At 39.8% G+C, this 26,467-nt stretch overlaps 1 protein-coding gene and 1 non-coding gene across 6 annotated transcripts in view; both read left to right on the top strand.

The window, feature by feature from the left end:
* Nucleotides 1–26,467, top strand: part of ldb2a (LIM domain binding 2a) — a 106,206-nt gene that overhangs the window by 23,871 nt on the left and 55,868 nt on the right. The gene's annotated exons all lie outside the window — the stretch shown is intronic.
* On the top strand, nucleotides 11,117–11,198 carry trnal-uag. The gene has a single exon. It is a non-coding gene; the product is annotated as a tRNA-Leu (tRNA).

Raw genomic sequence — 26,467 nt, forward strand, 5'->3', positions numbered from 1 at the left:
TTAGAACTATTACTGAAAAACTACTGGCACTATCTTCATGAAACTTGGTGGGAGAGTGTAACAGCGCCCCAGGTGTCCTTCTAGCTTGTTGTATTATAGCTTTATATGTTACAAACGCTCAAAATCACATATTATTGAAAGTGTTTTCAACCAGTAACTTCCATATCTGTCAGTACCAAGTTATTTGGATAAGACTACAGCACAGCAGAAGTTTAATGGCAGAGAGGGACAAACCACATTTTTTTCCCCACTTAGTTTTGGCCCCATTTACACGGGAACCCAAACGCAAACTAACCAAATTCGATATCAAAAAAGTCTTCCATTCACACGGATACGGCTCAATAAACGTGTCCCTTCACACGAGACCGCTCGACCCGCTGGAGACGCTGTAGTACATATGCCGGGCCTGTAAGTGGCGCTGTACTTCCGCCACAAAATACACCAAAAGTAGCAAAGAAGACCCCCGAGCATGGTTGCCATGGTTGCCTGGTTGCCCTTCTGTTTATTCTCCGCGTGGATTTAGCAACATGTAGTTCATGTAGTTCTCCATGTCCACTTGTTGCTGATGGTTGTGGTAGAGGAGCTGTAGATGTTGCACTAACATCTGTAGCATGGTCAGTAGCTACTGACAGTAGCTACTGACCATGCTACAGCAGTGAGCAGCAGAGGTGGGGAGAGGCGGGGCTATGGCTTCATCGTTATCAGGAAATGATCGTATAGGGCGTACACACGGAGCCGTTTGGCCCCCCAGAGAGTTCCGTCCGCAGATCTATCCACCTTGGGACCCGTTATCGTTTGCGGGGTCCGTTTCCGCGTTTCCGTTACGGCCTCGTGTGAACGAACGGGCTATACGAAAGAGAAAAGTAGCGGATACAACCCGTTTCGTTGCCGTGTAAACAGCACCTTAGTCTTCTTCCACATCAGGTTATTGACTTACTGAATTGTCCTGAAATGTCTTTTAACACCTCTAAGAAAAATGGGTGTGAGCCTGAAAGGAAAGATCTGTACCACTGAGTGTAACATGTCCTCTTCTCTAAGTCAGAAAATTGGCACCTCTCCCTCTTCTAACAATAGTTTTCTCTCTGAATGTGATTGCTGAACATTGATGCAACATCACATGTAACTACTGGTAACCTCTTTCTGACAGTTTCATCAAAGGCCTCTATTGTGCCCCCTGCTTTTGTATATAAAGATGTAAATGTAAACCACAGTTATGAAAATGGGTAAATTCTTGGGTATTTCTGTATTGAAACGCTTCACAAAACATGCTCTTTTGTGCAAGATCATAATGGTGATTCTTTGGGAAAGTAGTTGCTATCTTGGCCCCTTTTTCCGAAGAGGAGAGCGGTACAAACTGATACCATAGTTGTATTGTAAATGTTTCATATCGAATAGAGTTGTGAAGTTGAATAGGTATTGTCGGGCTTCCAGGAATCCAGATGCTGTGTTATTTTTTTTAGATACACAGTGTTAGTTAGTTGGCTTTTTGAGAAATTCAAGGCTTGGATCTATCCTTGTTGAATCATCAGAAAGAAGAACAGCTGATGCGTTACCGTATATGTGGTACTTAAAGTACAAAATACCAGACTGTATATTTTTAAATATCACAAAAAAACTCATTTCGGTGACAAACAACCGATCCTGGTCTCTCATATGTAATCTCAAAATTAAGGTTTGCACCTCTGAAACATGATAAAACATTTAGCTGTCATACGCCTTAAATGAATATTGTTGTTTTTACATTTCTGTTTGCATTGACATGTTAAATAGTATTGTTGAAAAGTGCAATACTTAACGCACGGACATAAGTGGCGTTGATCTTCTCCAATCACTCTTGGAAATAAGTTACTATTGCTTTAAGTGTAACTCTTACTCTAAGATATCTGATCTCCTCATAGGCTCCTGTTCAGTGTTTTTTATTTTATTTTAACAGGGTGTCGGGCTCTGAGTTTCAGAAAATGCCCTTCACACTCTATTCTGTGAAATAAAAACTAAAGTTAGGAACATTAAGAATGCAGCCACAGTGTATGGTGTTCAGTGACAGTAGAGAGTAGTTATTGAGTTTGGGATATTGTCCCCTTCATCTCATCTGCATAGGTTTGTCTTTTGATATCTGAAACATATTGAATATCACACAGACACAGATAAGGACGTGGTGCTCTGAAATTAGAATGTGTGTGTGTGTGTGTGTGTGTGTGTGTGTGTGTGTGTGTGTGTGTGTGTGTGTGTGTGTGTGTGTGTGTGTGTGTGTGTGTGTGTGTGTGTGTGTGTGTGTGTGTGTGTGTGTGTGTGTGTGTGTGTGTGTGTGTGTGTGTGTGTGTGTGTGTGTGTGTGTGTGTGTGTGGTGTGTGTGTGTGTGTGTGTGTGTGTGTGTGTGTGTGTGTGTGTGTGTGTGTGTGTGTGTGTGTGTGTGTGTGTGTGTGTGTGTGTGTGTGTGTGTGTGTGTGTGTGTGTGTGTGTGTGTGTGGTGGCTGATGTGTATGTGTGATTCAGCTCAGTCATGGGGGAGGAAGAGAGAGAGATAGATAGAGAGAGGGAGGGAGTGGAGGATTGTTGTGAGCCGGGCCCCGGTTTGCTTTTCAAATGTAAAAATAAAAATCCCCAGTCGTGTAGAGACGGCAAACCTGTTCCCCCGGGAACGGGAGGCTTAACACCATGGCGATGATGACTCACCGTCAGTCGCAAGGCTTCCTCGATTCACATTCAGGTGCGCTAAGTTACACACGAACGAATCATCCAGGAAAGATATACGCTCATATGTGCGTACAGACTCCAAAGAAAACCTGATAATGACGCCCTCTGAAAGTGATGATGCTGTTTGTGTATGCTTCACATAAATAGATCCTAACAATGTGTCATACAGAAAGTGATTGTTGTATGACTTTCAGTAATGCTGTTGCTTTAAACTACTGCTACAGAACAACATAGAATGATTCACAGGAAGAAAGACTTCAGGGTCTTTATCAAGGTTACTTTAAAGTTTCTAGAGAGAATAGCCTGTTGGATAACTGAGCGTAATGATGAAAGCATGGACACAAAATCATCCACAGTCCACTGGCTGCATATTAGAAGTGAGATCATTAGGAATATTACACAAAACCATTGTTATGACACGTGTAACTAGTTTGATTTGTTTTAATGTCTAATGATGGTTGGAAAAACACCTTAGTTTACTTAACTAACTGTATTTGAAGTTATGTCAACACACTACGTTAATTATGTTACTGTTTTCTAAAATAGAAAATATATGAGTTCGGCATTTGTTTAAAGAAAATGAAATGTGAATAATGGAAACAATTGCATCACAATTTCCCAAAACCCAGGCTGCCATATTCATCCAAAGATATTCAATGTATTCTCATGGAAAACCAGGAAATAGCACAAGTTAGAAAGTGTTGATGACAACCTATTTGCTATTTTGTAACTGCAAATCAGCATAAAGAGTTGCATGTTTCATTTTTGCGTGTGCGTTGTGTTTGATATATTCAATACAACCGCATGCAGTGTTACTTTTTCACTTCATAAGGCAAACAGATTAAAATGCTTACTTCACTATCTACTCATAGCTAACTGAATGTACCACAGCTTAAATCTGTGAATTTAAAAAACAAAGTTATAATAGGAAGAAAATAGAACGTGTAAGTACATGTAAATTGAATTCTATGCAGCAAAGTCTGCCAGTTAGTTTAGCAAGCTGGGCAAATGTGTAAATAACTACGATATTAAAATTATGCATGATAAGCTGCAAGGATTTTTGTACATTGCAATATTAAAATATGAACATGGTGCACACAGACGAATAATCTATGTAAATGCTAATATACTAATATGTGGCTCAGCATTTTATCAGAGACAGGTGCAGGATTTTGTTTTAGTTTTTAGGTACAACTCTACTTTTTCTCTCTCAGGTTTCGTCCTCACCTTTTTCTATTACACAGAAGCGTTCTTGTGGCACGGATATTTCCTCCCTGTGTGTTATCAGGGGGCTTTAGACTCCCGCTGTATCCCTTTGTTTTTTGTCCACAAATGTAAGCTCACTCGGCTCATTGTTAGTCGCTCCGTACAAAAGCATCAGCTAACTGCCGAACATATAAAATGTAAATGTGACCGCCAGTGGCCTTAAGCTGAAATAATCTTTGCTTGCAGCCCTGGGAAAAAGCGTGTATACATATGTAGTTATGGCCACGCAGGTCAGAACACACTAACCAGTGATGTGTGTGTGTGTGTGTGTGTGTGGTGTGTGTGTGTGTGTGTGTGTGTGTGTGTGTGTGTGTGTGTGTGTGTGTGTGTGTGTGTGTGTGTGTGTGTGTGTGTGTGTGTGTGTGTGTGTGTGTGTGTGTGTGTGTGTGTGTGTGTGTGTGTGTGTGTTGTGTGTGTGCGTGTGCGTGCGTGTGTGTGTGTGTGTGTGTGTGTGTGTGTGTGTGTGTGTGTGTGTGTGTGGGAGGAGAGTGGTAACCAGTGGTCATCCATACATATCCAAAAGAGTTGCGAAAGGTCGTTACATCTTTCAGTGGAACAAAGTATCCTTAGAAAGTTTTTACTAAGGAGAACAAAATGAAAAAGTATGCAGCAGCATGGATTCAAGTTGTGACTCCCAAGGCTAAAGTGCTGTTGTGTAAAAAAATCACTGTTTCATATTATATAGCTTATTTTTGCTCCACTGTATCAAGCATTTCTGAACTAAAGAGAAAATGATTAGACCATCTTTAAATAAAAACATACTAAGAAAATCACAAGAGAAAGCATTTATAACTGTGTTGTATTGTGTAGCTAAAACATTTATTTGAGGTCATTTCTGTATTCCTTTATTTCATATTCCTCCTAAACATTCATAATGTATTCTTTTTTTCCATGGAGAAGCTTTCCGTACGATGTAAGGGAGTGTTACAACTCCGATCCTTGTTGACGCTGAATTATATATTCTGAATCATACAGTATAGCTTATATGATAATTACCAGGAAACAATCATTTCACTCCAGTCTGAGGTGCACTAATTTCATAACGTTCAACAGAGGAAAAATAAGAAAAGCCAATTTACCTAATCTTTTTTATTTTATAGTGCATGGACGTGTGCTACGGTGTAACTCGTCTCCAGCTGGTGTTCATTGCGGCCTCTCCGAGGAAATAGATCATATTGGAAATGCCTGCTTGTTAATTGTTTGAGGACAAACACTAATGCATTTGTTTCCTCCATGAGCGTCCAATTCTTTATGCTGGAATCAGTTCTGAACCTTAACGAGGGCTGAATAATTAGTGGATGGAGAGAAAGCTCATCGTCAACATTGAGTCATTTATCAAGGAAAGAAATCCAAACAATTAGTCCATTATTCTTCTCACGATGTGGGCATGTAATGCTTTTCTTATTTTAATATTTTTGGGAACCTATATGTTCATTTTCAGTTGTATTTAGTGTCTCTACTGGGACATGTCTCCATGCTTTAATGTTCAAAAAGCTCTTTATTTTTCTCATACTGCCTGTGCTGCAGCACCTCTTTTCACCCTCTGTCTGAAACCAGAGCCCAGTCTGCTCTGATTGGCTAGCTCTGTTGTGATTGGTCAACCGCTTAGAGATGTCCCGCCCCTTAGCCTATCACATACAATGTGTTGGAGCGCTGGCCAATAGAAATGTGAGATAAATGTGCAGAGTGTTACATGGTGATGTCATTATGTTAAATAAGTAAACAATGGAGTCCATGTGGTTTTAGGCAGGGGGGGAGTGTAAGGTAGAGAAACTCCCCATAGCCTGAACTTTGGAATGTAGTCTTTGCAGACCATTAACATGCACAAAGACATGAAATACAGTACAGGAAAGGGCAAACCCCCAAAAAGCTAAAATAGGGCCGCTTTAAAACAGCAACCTTATTGGAACAATCCTGTTTTTCTGACCCACAAACTCTAGGTCCTACTCTTGCTTTAAACCATGATAAATCCACCTGACTGTGGCTTTAGACTGCATCTCATGTAGTGCTTAAAACAAAGAGTCCATGAAACGTCTATCTAATAGTTTACTTAGTTAGTTTTGTGTTTACATCAATGAAGCTTGGTGCTCAACCGTCAAAATTGCCAAACAATGTCTCCCTGTTGTCCAAATGGTTGTATTAGGATATCTGTTATATTTCATATCTGTCTATCTAGTTCTGTTAATATTCCTCCAAATGCAAATTGGAAAAAATGTGCTATAGTAATGGACCAGCCTTCTGTTTTGTTCCATTTTGTCTTTGTCATGTTTTTCTCGAGTAGGATAAATGAAGAACTTCATTTCGTTGTGCAGCCCTGTGTTGCAGAATTACAATAAATAATCATTGAACAAATTCCTATAAAAACGATTGTTAAACTCAACTATTATGCAAAAACAGCAATTATTTACTGATTCTGCCTTCTGAAACAGGAAGACAGAATCACTACTCTCACTCCTCTCTCTTTTCAAAATCATGGTATATCTTAGCATTTTTTTGACTTCCCCATGGGCTATTATTTATCAATATATATTCAACAGATGAACTTACTTGCTAGACTTGCTACCTTTCACTTAAACGTAAGGTATTATTGGATACTGTGGCTAGGTTAACCCTAAATCTAACAGTAAATGTGCTTTTCTACCAGCAAACTAGAGACTTAAAACCTCCCAATAGCATTTTGGTGAAGAGTCTTAAAGAAACAGAGCATGTGGCTGTTGTCTGAATAATTCCCACCGCTTACTAAAAAGCAAACTACACCATATTGTGTGTTGTGTCTCATTGTAGTCTACATGTATCAGTAACCCTGTCAGAAGTCGACGTAAGCATCTTATCCAGACGGATTGCATTATTTCTTGCTTCGTCTTGTTCTTCCAAAGATTTGGTCTCTGGTATGTCATAATATTTTATGGCGTCTTTGGAAATAAAACGTATTAAAGCCCTGTATTGCTATGGCAGTATATTGCTTTGACCAAAGTTAATATTTTTTATGTTTGCATCGTGTCCTAGCTTTGCTCTGAGAGTGTTTTGGTGCGTGTTTTTGTATTCCCCTGTACGGGTGTGAAATAATTCTTCCATCAGTGCAGGCCAATTATTGTTTTCTGCACCGAATATTCAGAAACGATCTAATTATACCCCCAATTGCCATGGCCCTACCACTCGCCCCAGTACCTTGTCTGGCTCTGCAATCTATGAGGCATCTGATGAAAGCTGCACTCCGTGATGCAATCAAAGAGCAAGGCTCATTTTAGAAGCATACGTTCAAACAAGAGAGGGAAAACTCTGCATGTTTAGTGGGCTGATTCAGGGCAAACTACGAAAGTAATTCACAACACATTTACAATTCATCTAGTTATTCTTGCATTGCAGCACGCAATAATTGCAGCGATAAAATGACCACAGCTAATAATCTTTAAGCAAGCATGAGGACATAATAAGCAGGAGGAAAACTCGGGGAAACAGCTTTAATACGTGCGAAGGGGTGAAGAAAACAGCCTCTGCCGTGAAGTAAGCTTAACAAGGGACTCACTTTGTGCTTTGAATTAAAACCGCAACGTTTTTTCATCAATAAACACATTATTTTTTATTTATTTACTAAGGACAGCCTTGGAAATAAAAACAACATCATACTTTATCAGTTTTAGGAAGTCGTTTAGTCTGATTGTATGTGACAATATTCTTTCTTTAACTTCAGTAAAACATCACTTGTTTACAGATTCAAGCAAAAGACACATTGTGTGCTCACATATCAGCGGTATACTCTGCAGTGAAACAGGATTCACAAAATAAATGTGGCATTACAGAAAATTAAATGCACTAAAAGAGGCTAGAAATCCACCCAAAGCTGCAGGGTTGCATGACATTTGTTTGTCGTTGCATCAGTGCAAAATAAATGACCCTTTTCACATTACATGCATATTCATTTGACTTTATATTGGCTCTTATTGTGGCTGTAATTTGGAGATACAACGATTGGTTGTCATTTATGAAAACAAGCGCCAAATATTTAGATTCATATTAAACTGAATATCGTTTCCGTTGTTGAACTAAACATTTAAGACGTCAAAAAGTACTTTGAGAAACTGGGATGGACATTTTTCACTATTTTCTTTGACTATTTTTTAGATTATTCTAGAAAACAATTGGTAGATTTATCAATAATGATGATAATTGTTGGTTGCAGCCCTGCTTTAATTCGTTTTGTAAGTCCCCAGTTCGTAATAAGATACACCACAAAGCTTTAGCCCATTACTACAGGCAACATAACGATATTGATCCAGTGTGTTTATGATATTAATGTTAATGGCCAGTGTGAGTCAAGACCTCTACATAAATTAATGAAATTACCAGCCAGCATTAAACCCAACCTCGACCCTAAACATGCCCTAAAAGATGTTTACAGACAGAGTCGATGCAGTGTGAAAGAATGGAGATAGAAGGATACGTCTGTGATCTGACTCGCTTTCTGTTGAATAAAAGATTGACAGCGGAGGGCTGGGAAAGGCTTGTTGGAGGGAGGCTGTGTTATTGAATAGGGTGGAGGGAATGAAAAGGAAGAGAGGTGGAGTCCCAAATGAAGGTGTGTGTGTGTGTGTGTGTGTGTGTGTGTGTGTGTGTGTGTGTGTGTGTGTGTGTGTGTGTGTGTGTGTGTGTGTGTGTGTGTGTGTGTGTGTGTGTGTGTGTGTGTGTGTGTGTGTGTGTGTGTGTGTGTGTGTGTGTGTGTGTGTGTGTGTGTGTGTGTGTGTGTGTGTGTGTGTGTGTGTGTGTGGGACGTTGATGCTTCTGTGGAGGGGGTTGTTTAGAAAGGCGGAGGAGGCGGAGGTGGTGGAGGCTGCTTTACAGAGAGATGGATAGCATGGATGTAAGGTGTGGAGCGGTGATTGGCAGGCGGTGTGATGCGGCCGCGGCTCAGCTGCAGCGCTGAGATGTCGGCTGCTGCTGCTGATTGACAATCGGAGCCGAAGCCTGGGAACCTCAGCGCTGGATCCTCTGCACAGAGACCAGACATTATAGATTTAAACCGATATATATGTAGCCACAACATTTCACTCTGTTCCTGGATAGTTCCACACTGCCATCTATTGTAAACTTTGCATGTGGTGTTTTCATGATATTTCTGTAAGTTGTGCTAATTAAGCTTTTATGTGTGGAGGTAATATGAGTATAGAAAGGCAGAGAGAATAAAAGACAGAGAAACAAACTATGAGTCATAAGGAAAGTCATGTGGAAATCTATTTAATGTATGTGAGAAGGTAACTGGCAAGCTATATCTGGGAAACAAACATTTAATTTCATCCTTCAGATCAGTTCAAGCCAAATGCTATCTATGAAACTAATCCTAAATCCTATTTTCATAATTGATATGTTTTCATATTTTCTTTATGAATCAATTAATTATTTTGTTTATAAAATGGAAAAAACAACTGTGTAAAATGCCCTTTACTACTTTCCAGAGCCAAAGGTTGCTTGTGTTGTTTACGACAATCCCAAAACTCAAATATATTACATTTTAAAATACAAGACATTTCTACATCCTCAAATTTGAGAAACTAAAATATGCTAATTTAGCATTTTTCCTAATAATATTTTCAAATAACTGACCAGATTAATACATTTTTTAAATCAGTATTTTAGGTCAATTAACTCATCATTGAATCATCAAACTGTAACAGCACTGTTTCACTCTGTTAGATTGCTGTCATTGATTTCTCAATGTGTGTTGTATAACACTGCACTCCATTCAAGCAGAAACCTTGAGTTATTTGATTCTTTAAAACCAGGAAAGATGTGTTTCTCTTCATCCTGGTGTCCACAAAGCTGCTTTTTAATAAGTTAATTACTTTTCTCCTTTGCTGGGTGACCTAAGTTTTATGTCTCTAACCCTTGTGTTATGACACTTTGTGCTTTGTGGCCTGGGTTTGTGAATGTCTGCCGATCTGTAAACACATCTTTGTGAAGCTCACTCTCGCAGCACCCAGGATTTGATGATTAGGCTGTGTTCTCATTTGATTCTGTGGTAACACAAAAAAAGTCTTTGTCTGTCTCCGTCTTTTTGACCTGAAAGTCCACACATGTTTTTCCAACCACAGTCTGTCTGCTCCTTTAGGATTTCTAACCATTACTGCCTTCTCCCGCTGATCCACAATCCCAGTCCTGCTTGCAACAATGCTTTTCTTCTTCTGCACCACCCTTCAGCAAAAAAACAAAATGCATGGAGCCCTAATATATGCTTTCTAAAACTGATTAAATGCCATTACAGCTCACAACTAATTAAAAAACTCCATTTAGAAGACATGGGCTAAAAATAAGCCTGATTACATGCCTTTAAATCTTAAAAAACAAACTCAAAAAGCTTCAGTTTGACACGTTAAGACATAAAAGTGGATTGAAAAATGATGGATCTTGTCTCTGTGTCTCTGATAGTTAAATGTTGTTTTTCCAAAAGCAACAAACACAAACAAGATGCTGGAAGGTCAGAGCAGCAGCGTTTCTATTTACAGATGTGATTTAAATCAGAGATTGCAAGTTCATTTAATGATATTGATGTTTAAAGACATTTCACGGTAACCAAGTACAAATGAATCTACATTAGTAGGCAAACTAAAACTATTTTCAATTGACTCTTTTGAAAATATGAATGTAAATAATGATTTTATTATTCTGTTATGATGACAACTATGCCCCGCTTTGATAGATTTACAAGATACCACAAGTCAATATAATCCAAATGGAGAATACAGTTCTTATTTGAACACGTTGACATTATATTAACTTAACTAACATATATAGATTTTGAGACGTTCACATATACAACATTATTATAACAACGTTAACCAGCAAGAGAAAGTCAAGTAAAAATGAATAAACAAGCCAACTTTAAGACATAAAATACATTTTTCTGGGTTTACTGTAAGACTTTACTTCATTCTTTAATATATGAAGAAGATTGAAGATTGAACTTATTGTCATTACGTAGTACATGTACTAGTAACAAAACAGTTACTCTGCATTTGACCCATCCTAGTGTTAGAAGAAGTGGGCTGCCATTATGTACGGCGACCGGGGAGCAGTGTAGGCTAATTTGATTTATGTCATTTTGGTTGCTATCAAGCTCATTCTTCTTCTTTTTTTTATTAGGTGCATTTTCTGCTTGAAAACAGGTAGTGTGGCCGAGCGGTCTAAGGCGCTGGATTTAGGCTCCAGTCTCTCAGGAGGCGTGGGTTCAAATCCCACCACTGCCATTATATTTACAAGAATCAAGTGATATTTGGAAATCACACCCAACCTGAAGACAGTCTCAAAAAACCTCAGTCTTGAGTTGGGTTTGAAGACATTTAAAAATAACACCTCAGTCTTGAGTTGGGTGTGACTCAACTTGAAGGTCAGTGTGCTTTGGGATGAGTTGCCAATTGTTGGGAACGGTGCCTTGCTCGGGGACACCTCCGTAGCACTTGGTCTTTCCGGGACTTGAACTGGTGACCTTCCAGTTGCCAAGCCAAGTCCCTATGGACTTCGCCAACACCGCCCTATTTATCATATATATACTATTTCCTGTATCTTGCTTACAGTAAAAACATATTCCACCGACCACATACATCCAAATCCTGTATCCTCAATTTGAACTTTTAAGAGCAGTTTGCGTTTTGTTTGCAGTTCTTTGGTCCTGAAATGTAGCCATTAAACAAAAAAAAGTACAGTATTAAGTGTTACTAAAACATATTACGGTAATCAGTTCAAATTGCTTGTTGTGTTTTTGTCATTTTATTACATGTTTGACTGCCTCGTCTGTGTGTTGGCAAATAAGACATTGAGTTTTGCCAGTTGATTGTTCGGTCAGTGCCAGAACGTTTAGACTTTTACTATTTCTGTCTATTTTTCACCCGGCGATAAGCCCGTTATCGTTGCCTCTGTGCAACTGGCCTCCTCTCCTCTCTGTGTGAGGTTTGTGCAACCTATCAGATCGGACGCCACCAAACTGAGTCAGAGTTCAGTTAGGTCATCATAGTGTTGGCTACCTCACAGAACCTAGAAAACAGTCGAGAAAATAATGTTTTTTTTCATTACAGACGCCAGATATCCAGGGTTGAAAATAAGTAATCGATCTCTTACTGTGTCCTGGCAATTTGTGAGTGTGGCACCAACAATTATCAGAAGAAATGGCCTGATTCCCATGACAAGAGGCCGTCGCTGACAACTCTTTATCAAGTTGTTATAAATGAATTTGGAAAACAAAATAAAGGAGACACATGATTTCCTCCCTTTGGTTTACTCTCCCATCTTGTTCCTTCTTGCTCGTAACATTTACTGCTTGTAAACTATTAAATAGTTATCATGAGGGCTTAACCATGAAATTACATAAGCACAGTTGTATAGTATTATCTCAACCATAAGTGCGTTCATTATCAATAATTAAATGTATTTTGCTGTGTAATACGAGTACATTAAACATTTTATGAATATGAATATTTAAAATGAATCACATTCCTTTAAAACCCTCCTATTGTCTTCGTTCCCCCCCCTTACTTTGGTGTTTGCGGTCAAATTTGACCGGTCCTGTTTTAACTGCTATTACATTAACACAAAAAACATTAATCATCACCAAATTTCATTTAACACCCTTTCAAACTGTAAATATTGTATCAGACTACTGGTATACATGAACAACTGCAGTAAATATACAAAGAATAGACACTGAACATGTATTGCGTGAGCCAGGTGTGATCCATGTGGGGGGATGGGCACATAAGAGCGGGAAATGTGTCAAATTGTTCTGTGTGTGTGTTTGTGTGTGTGTGTGTTTGTGTGTGCCAGGTGTGATTCACATGGGGGAATTGGGCACATCTGGGGGGGAACACATCTAGAGTATATATGTGTGTGTGTGTGTGTGTGTGTGTGTGTGTGTGTGTGTGTGTGTGTGTGTGTGTGTGTGTGTGTGTGTGTGTGTGTGTGTGTGTGTGTGTGTGTGTGTGTGTGTGTGTGTGTGTGTGTGTGTGTTTTATCTGATCCGGATGGTTACTAATTCCTTTTCTTTATGGCGGTCATTTTTGACCGGGAACACCATGGGTGTTACAAAGTTGACTAAATCATCCAAAATTCAATGAAAGTGGTGATCAGCAATTTTATATGTTCAAATGTCTACTGTGAAGGATATCATAAAGCCTTAATGGTGGGGTAGGTAATTTTGGAGAAACCAGCTTGAGTGCGCTATGACCAATGAGGGCACGAGATAAGTTTGTGCACAGATGGAAGGCTGACAGGCAGGTAGGCCATCCAGTTATTTTAGCCGGGCCGGTTCAGATGATTGGTCGTGCTTTTTACAGTACTACGGCTTCCACAGATGAATTTTTTGTGGGATTTTTTGTTCAAGCACTTAAGATATTCATTGCTATCGGGATGTTAAGAGCATTCCATGGAATATAACAAAAAGTGTATCTCGAGCCGGTTTCTCAAACTTACCTACCCCACCTTTAATGCAATCGAATGTAAAACAAAAAAGTTATGATTGATGAAAGTAGTAAATCGGTCAGATTTGACCCGAAGACAACAGGAGGGTTAAGCATGCAGCATTTATGAAATCATTCTGACTCTGCTATGTGGAAAATACTTTTTAATATATGATGTGCTGTAACTTTAAGCCTCAAATCAGGGATGAAACTGAATAAACGATGCAATTAAAATAAGAAGGAATCACCATCAAAGAGCTGAAGAAGGCATGAGACATAAGTTAAACTTTACGACCTTATTATTCTCTTCTCCAAATCAACATTTTGCCGTCATGTCAGTCAATAATAGAAGCCAAAATTGATTTGAATCCAAGTTTGGATTTCTGTTATTCTCCAGGCGAGCTGTTAACGCAGCATGTGTGAATCTGTGGGTGTAGACTCTGTGTTTTATCTGAGAGTCTGATGGAAATATACAGCAGCGGGTGTGAGCAGTGGCTTCGTTGCACTGTTTGACCAGAGAAGAAAGAGATAGTCCTTTTAAAGACATAATGTGGTTCTTCTGAGGCGGCCGGCAATCGTAGCCTTTTCGTTCTAAAACAATATCCAGCAATATCTGAAATAATTGACGCCTACTCATGCACAAAAAAGCCTGCTGGCATGAAAGTAAAGCACATTAGGAGGTACCTGCAATTCATTTTTGACAAAACAACACAGAGGACTCTGCTTGAAAATGATTATTGTTTGCCGTTGTTATTTTCTTGTGTGCCATTACTTTACTACTCGCACTTTAGTTTATTGAGTGCTGTCAACAAAGGACAGGAATGACAAACAAAACATTAAAAGAACAGACTTTTTCTTTAGCAGTAGCGCCTGAGTTTCAAATCATGTGTGTGCAAAAAAGTATGAGAATAAGAGAGTGTCATTTTGCATGTTAAGTTTTTCAAGTTCTACATTTATCTAGAGGGGACTTGAACCCGACCCAGTTTTTATAGCAATAATATCCGAGAGGTCCTTTCCTTATTGGGATTATGGGCATGACAGCGAAGCAGTTAGCTATGACGTTTAGCTGCTGGCAGGAGGGCCCATAATTTACCATAAAATATGTCCTATTAAGTGTCCTGGACTTTCAACAATACATGACTAATGGCTCAAAACTTTCTTCACAGTGAGTTCAGAATTTGAAAACAAATTAGCTCTTCAGTTACCAAAAAAAAGCATGGGACTGGGAAGAAATGAAATATTGAAATACAACTTGTAGGGTCATCACCAGGCCAGTGCTAATATGTCTCAAATTGAATCTGTATATCTAAAGACAGTCTTTAATGTAATGTAGCATATCATATGTGTGGGATTTTTGGACGTCAGGAGAGACATGTAGAGTTAATTGAATATCAGTGGCTCTTACATTATAGTATCATGTGTAATAGAGTCTGTTTACGGGCTATATATCAGTCAGTTTGGTCTCCATGTGGCCTGGATGAGGGTGGGAACCATTGTATGTGGCTAACAGGAAGTAGAGAACAGCTATCGGAGGGCACCAGCTGTCCGTGAGGATGGGCCCGTCCCCTGGCTTCCTGTTTCTCAACACTCCTCGTGCCCCGGAGCAAAACAAAACCAGCTTCCCCTTCCAGTTTGAGAAACAATAGATTTCGCAAACAGCCATCCTCCTCTCCCTCCGTTCCTCCTTCCTCACCTTTTCTAAATTTTTTTATTTTTCTCTCCATACCAAACTCTCTTTTCTTTTCTCCTCTGCTTTTTTATCTCCCCTTTTTTATCCTCATCATTCCTTCCCTTCTCCTCCTTCATCTCCTCTTTTCTTTTCTCCTCCATCTCTCATTAACTCCATTCTTTCCTTTATCATTTTATTTATTTAGTGTTTGCATAAATACAGTAGTTTAACCAACACATGTACAGACATCCAGTTATTCTACTGTATGTCTGTTGCATTGGGGTTAAGTGGGAAATGCAGTCATAATGACAGTATGTACTAAGCCTTTATTACTTGTTGTGACTTTGTGTCCATTAGGATGGTTTTGAATTAACCATTTTGCAACTTAAAGGGGACCTATCATGCAAAATGCACTTTTGTACGTCTTTTATACATGAATATGTGTCCCCAGTGTTCCAGGGAACTCACCAAGTGTCAGAAAACACAACCCTCTATTTTCCTCCATACCCAAATCTCTAAAAAAAGGGGCTGCAACGGATCTGATAAAAACTGATCCAGATTTGAACACTGTCCTGACGTCAGGACAGTGGCGCTACGGCTATTGGGCCAACTCTCCACCTATCAGGGGAATGTGGGGTTGGGCCACGGCCGGCCATTGCCGCTCGAAAGCGCTGGAGACGCTGTAGTACATATGCCAGGCCTGTAAGTGGCGCTGTAGTCTGCCACAAAAGCAGCAAAGAAGACTTCCCGCCCTTAGTTACCATGGTTACCCTTCTGTTTATTCTCCGCTGTGGCTTTTTTTCTCCCTCCCCGAGGCAAGCGTTTGCTCCCGCTGCTTTAATTCAATGCAATCCCTCCCCGTCGAGGCAAGCACTGTAATTCTCTCCGGTTAGTCCACCAGCAGATGACAAACACCCACCTCTCCGCCTCTTCCAAGGAACGAGGGGACCGTGCGGCAGAGTTTCAGTTTCAGTTTCTTTCGCCGGTCAAGATGTCCGTTAAAGTTTAAATCTTCCGGACAAAATTAGAAAAGTGCCGGTCAAAGGTCTTCTTTGTTATTTATTGAGCTTTAAAACAAATGAATAACGACTCTATATAATAAAACACGGAGGACGGAGATCTCTTTTTCTGATCAGAGCACGTCTCACCTCTCCTGCAGGGGGGCGTGGTCAGCAAAATCAGACCCGTAGACAGCAAACAGCACATAGAGCGAAATGAGGCATGGCTAAAATGCATGATCTGTTTGGTATTTTGAAAACAGAAACGTATAAATATACCTTATATAGGTATGGCCCTACAATATATCATTTAAATATAGCATGATAGGTCCACTTTAAAAAAGGTTAAACAATATATTGTGTGTAAACGGTTAAGAATGGGGAACTAAAAGTAGATTTTATAATTGATTAAGTACAACTAGAGAGAAATAATCAAACTCTGCATCACACAAAGTGGAAAAACATTGACATTGTCCCATAAAAAAGAAAAATACTGCATATTTATATGGAAATGGTGAGCCTACATTTGGTAATAAAGGAAATTAACATGAAATCTCATTTAAAGTATCCAGGGAAAGTCTTCCCATGAGGTCTCTTACGGGACACATCTGCGATTTGTTATGCTTGGTGATGCTTGCTACAAATCATAATGACAAACATGCGGTTCATGAAAAAATAACAAGTAAAGTGCAACACGAGCTTTTAACAGTAAAACATTGCAGAAAGGTCAACAAGATGAGCTCCGAGAGAGACTGAAGTTTCATTAATAATGAATAATGTTTTCATCCACACACTGGAGAGCGGGAGAAGAATTCCACCTTAAAACATGCAGTGTATGCATACCACACACACTCATATGCACACTCATCATGCATACACACTGTGAGAATGACAGTAAGCTCACAGTGACACGCACCCACCCACCCACCCACGCACGCACGCACGCACACACACACACACACACACGCACACACGCAGTCATTGTGTATATCTGCAAATACACACCGCACCACATACCTGGGCTCAAATACAAAGAGGCAGGAAAAAAAAGTGTGTGCACATGTACGAAAACACACATACAGTGTACACACTTGGACACACACACTGTGCAAAGTTATTGACACATGGAGAAATCCATATTTATATATAATACAGTGGTGGAGACCCATCAGTCTCCATAGTCTATGAAAGGGCCTGCACTGCTTTACTTAAGGTATTAAATGTTTATGTGGTGCTTTTTCATCCCTCAATAACACTACTTTCCAAACACACACACACACACACACACACACACACACACACACACACACACACACACACACACACACACACACACACAAACAAGCACACAAACACACATATACACTCACAATGGCAGTGACAGTTTCTCAAATCAGATGAGAAATTCAAGTCAAAAAGAGATGAAAAATGACTTCTTTTGTATATATCCTTTTGACAATAAATGGCACAACAATGACAAGATTTGAGCTTGTATTACTTTGTGCCATATTCTCACCGAAGTCTCAGCGGGTTCAGAGAGTTGTTTTGTAATCACAGTGTCGGTAGTTTGATCCCCAGCTGTCAGTGTGTCGAAGTGTCCTTTAAGACGCTGAACACCAAATTGTTTCTGGTGCCAATCGCTTCCATGGTGTGTGAATTGTAACTAGCTTTGAATGAAAAGGCTACATAAATGCACTCAATTCATCATTTGCAGTGTATAACTGATTGGAAATAATAATTATCTCCTTAAAGGTGGGGTAGGTAAGTTTGAGAAACCGGCTCGAGATCGCTAGAATTTGAAAATACACAACCGGAGAAAATCTGCCACTTCCTTACAGAGCCCCTCCTCCAACACACACGAACGCGCACATGACCAATGAGGGCACGAGATAAGTTTGTGCACAGATGGAAGGCTGACAGGCAGGTAGGCCATCCAGTTATTTTAGCCGGGCCGGCTCAGATGATTGGTCGTGCTTTTTACAGTGCCACGGCTTCCACAGATGACATTTCTTTATGGATTTTTTGTCAAAGCACTTAAGATATTCATTGCTATCGGGATGTTAAGAGCATTCCATGGAATATAACAAAAAGTTTATCTCGAGCCGGTTTCTCAAACTTACCTACCCTACCTTTAAGTGCACTGGCAATATGTTGTACCAATAACGGAGTTAATGTTATGATCTTATATGAGCAGTACTCCCAACCTTTTTGGCGTGGGAGCCTTCAAACTGATGCAAAGTCTACTTACTGAATGCCCCCTTATTAAGAGTAGAAGATTTTCAGGCTCCATCTCACCTAAAACTCTCATTTTAAATCAGTCGATAGTTTCCAAAAGCAGGTATTGAAGAGAAACCAAATACAAAATGTGTGCAGTAACATTTTAGAGATACATCTCATGTCTGTTTTTTTGTTAATGTTCAGAAAATGTAGACATTTCAGTTTCTTCTCATTCAAAGAATTGTTTAATTATGAATATGTTTCTCAGAATAAATTAACCTACGTCATGTTTTTGTTCAACTGCAGTTGCGTCCCTGTGTTGATGTGATTCATTTGAAGAGATATCCCATAATCCCCCCCTCCCTCAGGTGAGCTGCTGAGAGCCTAGCAGGTGTCTCTGCCTCTTTAGCTCGATTATCAGAGGCCAAACAGCGCAAAGCGAGGCTCATTACCATTGATTCGGTCTCTCCAGGAGTCACACTCAGTCTGTGTGTGTGTGTGGTATTGTGTGTGTGACCTGTTCATTCTCACTATGAGGGTCTCGTGATCCAGTGTTCTCATCAAGCACTCAACGTCCTGCTATGCACGTGATGATATTCCTGGAGTTTGACTTAACTTAGTGAGGGAAATGTGGATGTTCATCACTGAGTTCAGGCATTCTTTTTCCGGTGTTACAGTATTTGGCCCGGTATCTGCGGTGTGTGTTCTTTGTCTCTCCCTGCTCTGCGTGTTGTGTCCTCCCCGCGGAGCTGTGCCCTGGGGCTCTGCGCGGCTGGGGGGGGGGGGGGGGGGCGGCCCCTGTTGAATTATGGATGGAGGTGAAGAGGGGATGAGGGCTGGCCTCGAGGGGACAACATACCCCCCCCATCCCCAACACTTCCGACTCCCCCACCCTCCCCCATCCTCTCTGCCCAAACAGTCCCCATCCACGCGTGGCGTGAGGTTTTGATGAGGGTGACTGCAGATGTGTCTCCCTCTCTTTCTGTCTCCCTGCTTCACCGTGCTTCCTCCTCCCTTGTTAGACTTTCGTCCTTATCTCTCTCTCTTCCTCTCCCTTCACCATTTCTGCTGGGAAAGTAAAAATGATAGAGGTCCGTTCAGCCGAAACCGGTCTGCAGATGTAGAGAAAAGGAGACAAAGACATACAGTATCTTGATTTTCTTCCTCTGTGAATTACCAGCAGTATATGGTCGGGGTTGAAAGTGCTTCTGTTGGCTGTTTTCATCATTATTTCATCTCTCAAAACCCTTGGAAATGCACCATGAGGATCAATTAATAGATATTCAGCATCGTTCTTCTGTATTAATACTTCACTTTATACTCAAATTATAATATTTTTGTCAAATTAATTTAACATCAGAAGAGCTGTGAAAGACATAAGCTCCATTTTGGACATGGCGAATGTGTTGAAGTCACAAAATAATGCATCTACATGTACAGCGTTGTTGTGTGTACAGAGAAGACTGTTTACTCTGGGTTTTATTTGCACTCGGCACTCCACTTGTGAGCTGTTTTCAGACATTGGAGAAACAGCTGCTCCACATTGTTCTAGCTGTATGGCATTTATTCTTAGGGCAGAAGTCCCATGTATTTTTTGCCAATAAACTCAAAATGAATTGGATTTGTCAAACATCATATGAATACTTTACACAGATTAAATGGCTGCATGTCAGTTGCAAAAAAACACAAATCTGCTAGAGACACATCTCTAACTCACAAACATATCAACTCATCACATCTAGAAAATCTGCTTTTCATCATGAGTTTAAAACCAATTTAAAGATTGGACTCTTTCTGATTGCTGGATTTTGAGTAGATCTATTTTGATCTCTATTAGTCATTAAGAAACTATAATGGTACTTGAAGAGCGCAGACCCCCGCCAAGGCCAATGCTGCATTCAAATGCTCCTTCGATGGTCCCTTTTCCTGGGTTGGGAAGATGTTCATTGGACTTGATATGTTCATGAACAAAGAATATGTATTGCATTTTAATTTCAAAGAGCATGTGAATAATGTTTAAATGTTGATAGCTGTGCATTTTCTTATTCAGGAACTCACTTTTTAGGGTATTCTAACACCACATCATTACAGAAAAAAATGCCCTTTCTTGAAATGTGAATGAAAGTGAAACATAATGCATGTATCCGTCCCTGTGATTTGGATCTGCTCCTACAATGTATGGGTTTTTTCTTGGCCCATACATTACCTTTCCACTAAGTAATCATGCTGAAAACAAACCGAGCTGAAAATGTACTCTCGTTGGAGCTAGTGATGCCATACAGACGAGGAAAATAACACAGAGAAACAGGCATTTTGTAAGCATGTGTAACCAATAATGTGGAAACCAGAATGCATTAATTTTTCTTTTTTGACTCACCCCTCATATGTGGATCATGTAAGGGACACAGGAATATGTTTTGTGAAGCTTTGATCCATTATGTCCCTGCCTTTTGGTTGTTGAAATGTGTATTGTCTTTAAATTGAACCTAAACCCATTGCCGGAGTGTGATAACAGAACATAAAAACTATATGGAGGCGTTGGTACGGTCGCACTTTAATTTCTTCTTTTTGAGTGACAATAACTCTGATAACAGGGGACCTCTAAAGCGCAGCATCGCAGTATTAAACGCAGACCGCTCCTCTTTTCGCCACCCAGCAGTCTTCTCTTTTGAAATGTAATTTTGAACATCGGTTTCCTGCATCTGTAATGTGCCGGCGTCTTAATGGTGTGCTTTGGACAATTGTGCAAAAGTGGTTTGAATGAAATCTATTATTGTTTTTCGTTACAGGAGCAATGGGGGAAGTGTTTACCTCAGAAAATAGAATATAGTAGCCCCCCAAAAATGAGAGAGAGAGAGAGAGAGAGAGAGGAGGAGAGAGAGAGAGAGAGAGAGAGAGAGAGAGAGAGAGAGAGAGAGAGATAGAGAGAGAGAGAGAGAAGAGATATGAGCGATGAGAGATATCAGAGTTCGAGCTGATATCGCCTACTCTCTAGAGAGAGAGAGATATTGAATTAAAGTTTTATGACTGATGAATATTTCATGTTCTGGGCAGTGATTCCCACATTCTGCTGTGTGTTTGTACGTACGTGTGTGTGTGTGTGTGTGTGTGTGTGTGTGTGTGTGTGTGTGTGTGTGTGTACATTTTAGTGCGCGGGCCAAAGAAATGTATGTGTATTTCTCTGGGTGTTTTTAACCCTTTCTTGACTGTTTTGGGACACTACTGTATGCAGTGTGTTGCTGGTTCGCTGTAATCATTCCTCTTCTCCATATGTCCTAGAAGATTTTTTCTTGTTCTAGAGCAACTACAGCTTGAAAGATGGGGGTTAAAATCCACTCTGTCAAAGAATAATTCATAAGTACAACCAAGGCTAAAATGATTCTTCAGCGATCTAAGTTTTAAAGTGGTTATGTTTGTCCTGGTAGTCATGGGGAAGTTTGTTGTTGCTGTTTTGAAGTCAACAAACCAACGTGGAATCACAAGTACAGGTTAATTTGCAAGGGCTCAGTAAATAAACACTTGACAGTATAAAACTAAGAGGGAATGTTGTACTGAAGAACCCACATGGTCAAGCTTAAATTGGTTTTATCTTTCCATGAGAGGTAAATGGTGTCTTTCTGAGATACCTGTTACACACTTAGATGTGTTGTTTAGTGGAACAAGGCAACACTAGATGAATGTGTTGTAAATAATCATGTGAGGTAGATTAGTCGATGGACAGAAAAATAATCTGCTGTGGAGTTGTTATTTCTAGATGTTTTGTAAGAGGATTACTGAGCCTTTTTCTCAACTCGGTTCACAATGTAAGACCTAGGGATGCAGAAGTTAGTAGATCAGAGGTTGCTACGATTCACTAGGCGGCACCTTAAATACGAGACTTTTAAACGTATGAGTATAAAACATATTATTATATATATTAAGAACAGACTTAATTGACATAATTTGCAGTTACATTTAAGGTCTTCCTCGTCAAATATTGCATTACAAAAACCAAGTATTTGTAAGCTCTTTTTGTTATCCTCACAATATTTTCTTATACATTTGCTCCATTTTTTATGGTTTCTTAGTGTTTTTTTAACAAGTCTAAATTCAAACCTCTGTATTATCATCAGGGTAATAAGTCGTCAGAAAACATCCCAACACTGAAGCAATAAAAACTCTCTGTCAATGTTCATACCGGCATGCAAGTAGTGTACTAAAGTTCATACAATATGAACCTCTAAACTCCTTGTTGTCACGCACACCCCTGCCTCTGTGACAATCCCGTTAGTCTTGACAAACGGTTAACTCGAGTTGACTTAATCAGTTTGCCGATGATCTAATACCCCTCCCCGGTGACCCAGTAATGGTAGCTCATGATGGGTATTTACATAGAGATATGAGTCAATGAAGACAGACATTTGTTTGCCAAGTAGTGTAGCCTCTCCTCCATTATCGATTATACTCACAGATCAATAAGTCAGCCTGGGGTTCATCTCTCCTCTCACCGTCAACAGAAGCTTACAGCGAGGGGGCAATAATCGATTTTAATAGTATTTTTAGCTTAGCTTATCGATTGCAACACATACTGTAAGTCCAAGTAAACACTGGTTTGTACACACGTCACAGACAGAAGGAAAATCAATATTACCTATCTGGCTCTGTTGATCTACTCAGCTTTTCACATCCCATAATCTGTTTGCTTTAAACTTGTGTTTATGTTATGAGGTTACAGAGACCATGCAGTAACTGTAAGTCAGAGATTATCCTCGATAGAGAGAGAGAAACGAAATCCCTGCTCAGTCACTTTAACCACTTGGGACTGGATCACTTGTCTTAAAATGTAAAAATGTGGAGCAGAAGTGTTAGGAATCAAGACAGAGTCCACTGGGAAAACATGCGCTTCAAACAATACAACACATTAGCTTCTGCCAGTGATCCCAAATGTCTGCTTATATTTGCTCTTCATTTAGCATGATGTGATGTGACATGACAATACATCATAATAACGTAAAATAAAAAAATAGCATGACAACGAGAGGCTGTGTTATGAAAACATCACTCCAACATGACACTTTCTGGATTTATTATTTAAAACATATTTGTATAAACCTGTCATCTTAAGTGTCCTGCTGTGTCTTGATATTTTACAAAAATGAAACATAGAAAAACAAATATGGAAATATTTCCTGTATAGTGATTTGGCTGGTAGTTATATATTATCATTATACTGTATATGGTCAGTTGGATAGAAGATATAGGAATAAAATGCTGTGCATGTTGTATCAATTTTAATATCTTGCCAACGTTTCAGGATGTCTGTAGTTAAAACAAAATGTCATATATATTGTATTTTTCACTTGACGTCAACAGGATTCAAATATTTTTCCACCATCCTTTGTGGAGCTGCCCATTTGCCTGATTAAGACCAACTGGGGTCTAGACGTTACCTTTTCTTTTGGTCCTTAAAGTCTTTGGCGCTTTGATTAAGAGTGCAGATACTTGACATTATTCTTTAAGTACTCCTGAAGTCAATAATAGCCCCAAAACTAAAGTTTGTTCTCCAGGGCTTCACAATATAACTCCCTTGGGTTCAAATAAGGAAAAACAACACACTACTTTAAAGGGGACCTATCATGCAAAATGCCCTTTTGTACGTCTTTTATACATGAATATGTGTCCCCGGTGTTCCAGGGAACTCACCAAGTGTCAGAAAACACAACCCTCTCTATTTTCCTCCATACCCAAATCTCTAAAAAAGGGGCTGCAACGGATCTGATAAAAACTGATCCAGATTTGAACACTGTCCTGACGTCAGGACAGTGGCGCGACGGCTATTGGGCCAACTCCACCAATCAGGAGGAGACAGCCACGGCCATTGCCGTTCGAAAGCGCTGGAGACGCTGTAGTACATATGCCAGGCCTGTAGGTGGTGCTGTTCTCACTGAATCAGCCCTTGCAAAAACAGAGCTAAAAAATGTCAAATTGAGCAAAATGAGGCATGGCTAAAATGCATGATCTGTTTGGTATTTTGAAAAAAAAAAAAGTATAAATATGCCTTATATAGGTATGGTCCTACACTATATTATTCAAATATAGCATGATAGGTCCACTTTAAGTTCTCCTGTTTAATATCCATACACATTACTATAATAATAACAATGATTATAACTTCATAACAAGCATATTTTACAACAAAGTGCTTTGACAGAAAAGCAAAAGTAAGGTACTGAGAGGACAACATGACAACACAAAGGCAAACAGTAACGCAAAAGCAAGACAACGTTATTATAGACATATAAAATATGAAAAATAGAAGCAATACAAACTGATAAAAGTGTTGAATTAATGTATTTATCACCAAATAAAACTAGACATAATTTGATTAGGTGTGTGAACCGATGAATACAATAAAGTGACGCACAGGTGTAATAAAATACTATGTGTTTTCAAAGGATAGGTTATAATTGCTGACAAATAATGCACATTCATAGACACTTAAACATGTCCTTATAGCTGCATTATAGTGTGTGAAGGAACACGATACATTGATACACACTGTTATTTTATTTATGTGACTAGCTCCTCCCATGTTTTTGAAAGGAAAGAAAGTGTTGTGTGTTTTCCAAGAGTCTATATATAGGAATTGGACCTTTATCCCTTTAAATGTGAGTAGACAGCGGTTGCCACTAAACCTCAAAGGGAATTGAACCCTTCACTTGTTAGTGCCTTGCTCGATCCATTAAGCTCCGCCCGGCTCCTGAAAGGATCTTGTGATTGTGTGATGAATTTTTGCGAGATGCAGCCATTATGAATCATACACAATTTCTACTTTCTCTCCCCCCTTCTCATTTCCATCCTTTTCTCTTCTGCACTGCGGAGAGCTGCGTTTGCTGCATAATCGCCCACTGAGCATCTCCCGACTTTCTTTGCTGTTTTTTTCCTCCACTTTTTAATTTGTCTGTACTCCACCAGCATGTGGTTGAATCATGAACCAGCTGGACAGGTTGTATGAACACCGCTGACAAGTGTTGAGTGCTCTGGATTTGACTAGTCCAAATTGGGATAATAACACTCAGAAAATACACCTTTTCCTGCTAAAATGATTGATGGCACCAAATTAGACGCCTACCTTTCAAAGGATTGAAGTATCTTTAATCTGTGGCTGACAAAATGTATCACTCCTCGACACAGTAGATGTCTATATTTTGCAGATATTGGATGATGAACCTTAAGTGATGACCTCCAGGTAATGACAGAAGAACTCCTTTTGTGATTGCTGCGACATAGACAGTGTTTAGTGACAGTCTTCCACACTCTTTTGAAGTTATTATTATTAAAACAGTCATAGTTTCAGCCTCTTACTCTCTAAAGGCTTCTGGAAAAGTGTAGCGAGAGAACTTACCAGTTACTCTAAGTTAAATTAAGGTTCAATACACTGAAGATACCCCATACAGAAGTAGCAAACTAAGCTACAGCAACATGGCAAAAGTGTTTTTAACCACATCAAAGTATTTTCTTTTATTTAACCCTCCTATTGTCTTCGTTCCCCCCCCCTTACTTTGGTGTTCGCGGTCAAATTTGACCGGTCCTGTTTTAACTGCTATTACATTAACACAAAAACCATTAATCATCACCAAATGTCATTTAGCACCCTTTCAAACTGTAAATATTGTATCAAAGAAACAGACGCTGAACATGTATTGCATGTGCCAGGTGTGATCCATGTGGGGGGATGGGCACATAAGAGCGGGGAAATGTGTCATTGTTCTGTGTGTGTGTGTGTGTGTGTGTGTGTGTGTGTGTGTGTGTGGTGTGTGTGTGTGTGTGTGTGTGTGTGTGTGTGTGTTTGTGTGTGCCAGGTGTGATTCACATGGGGATTGGGCACATAAGGGGGGGGAACACATCTAGAGTATATGTGTGTGTGTGTGTGTGTGTGTGTGTGTGTGTGTGTGTGTGTGTGTGTGTGTGTGTGTGTGTGTGTGTGTGTGTGTGTGTGTGTGTGTGTGTGTGTGTTTGTGTGTGCCAGGTGTGATTCACATGGGGGATTGGGTACATAAGGGGGGGGAACACATCTAGAGTGTGTGTGTGTGTGTGTGTGGTGTGTGTGTGTGTGTGTGTGTGTGTGTGTGTGTGTGTGTGTGTGTGTGTGTGTGTGTGTGTGTGTGTGTGTGTGTGTGGTGTGTGTGTGTGTGTGTGTGTGT

Source organism: Trematomus bernacchii, unplaced genomic scaffold (genome assembly GCF_902827165.1).
Source record: "Trematomus bernacchii unplaced genomic scaffold, fTreBer1.1, whole genome shotgun sequence".
NCBI lineage: Eukaryota > Metazoa > Chordata > Actinopteri > Perciformes > Nototheniidae > Trematomus > Trematomus bernacchii.